Raw genomic sequence first — 1,614 nt, 5'->3', positions numbered from 1 at the left:
ACCCTCCGGAATCCACCCATCCACCGAACGGTTTGATAAATGCACCTTCCCAAGGTAGTACCAGGATACTAAAAAACAATATTCCAATCATGTCAAACCAAGAATATATTTCAAGCATTTGAAAGCAACATGCAAATTGTTGCATACCTTTGCAAGTGTGCGTTTATCAGGTCGTTCCCACCTTTTTCCTTCTTATAATATTTTCTTTTTTTTTCCTTTAGTATTATTAAAGTTATCTAGTTCTCTCTCAAGCAATCACATATACTTGCATATCCCTATCTTCGCCCAGGACTTGGGTATTCTGTCTTCTCCGCTACGTATGGAGGCGACGCCCTGATACAATTTCCAATTTTTATTTTTCTTTATCTTGTGTGGGAAAGGCTTACAAAAATAATCTACTCTAGATTCTTATTAAATCAATAATCCGAGAAGCAGGGCAAAGGTCCGACTGATGAGGAAAATTGCGGAATAGCCCATTTAGGTTCCTAGCCTTTTCGGTTCTTTTTTACCAAACAATTAAAAGAGTTTCTTAATTAAATCACATCCTCCTCTATTATCGTGATCCCTCCATGGATTCAATTTCCTTCTTCCTTTTCTCGTTGGCATCAGGCCTACCTGGACTAGGCCGATTTTCAAACATATCCGCAGGTTCCTATCACTCGACCGGAACTCACCCCCATTATATCCTATTTCTAGGGCAATGAATAAACCCGAGCTCGAAACATAGACCAACATTTATCAGTTCTAGCCGAAGAGGACAATCTCCCGTTGCATCCCACAAGTAAACACTTGTACCGACCTTTTCCAAATATATAAGACAAAGTTCATACTTAAATCTTCTATGTTATGCTGGGGCTATCCACATCAAATCTTCTCGGTAAAGTTTTTAGTCCTAGTTGAAATTTAGAGTGAGCTCCTTAAGTTATAATCCCTTAGTTCCTATTTTCTTTTAATGTCTACTCAAACAAGACCTTAAGAAATACAATGAGTCTCTTGGGAGTTTTAGGTTTTGTCTTGACGTAAGTTTCAAGTTAATCCCAACTTTGACGAATTTCATTTTGGTCTCTTTGCATCATTTGCCATCCATGGGGCATCTTCATGGAAGCGATGGGAGTTTTATGTTCAAGCAACATTATCGTCACTTCCAGGAATTTATTTCCTTACGGGGAGTCCCCCCATATCGCAATTGCAAAACAAATTGGAAAGAATACGAACTTGAAAAGAGCAATGCATATGCTCTTCAAGATGATTCTTGCTCTAGTGTGGACCATGAATTGCAAACATAGAACTTTAGAGTGCACCAAGTTACAATCGTAACTTCTTTTAAATGATTATGCAAGAGTCGATGCTTGATTGTGTAAGAGTAGAACCCATCAATGAATGGTAGTGCAAGAGTGAGAATGCGATATTCCTAAGAGTGGATATGTTATTGTAGTGAAAAATGCACATGCAATGAAGTACGAATGATTAAAAATTTCTCTTTGAAATGGGATTTAGGCATACCTCGCTACCATGGAGAGGATTATTTTTGTAGCTAGGAGAGGTTTATTTGGGGTGTTCCAATTGACAAGAGGGAAGGGAGGATAACCTTACTTGGAAGGAAAATCCTCTTTC

Source organism: Adiantum capillus-veneris, chromosome 21, assembly GCF_014529385.1.
Source record: "Adiantum capillus-veneris isolate H3 chromosome 21, ASM1452938v2, whole genome shotgun sequence".
Classification (NCBI taxonomy): Eukaryota; Viridiplantae; Streptophyta; class Polypodiopsida; order Polypodiales; family Pteridaceae; genus Adiantum; species Adiantum capillus-veneris.
The sequence above is the reverse complement of the archived record's forward strand: the minus strand, read 5'-3'. Positions refer to the sequence as shown.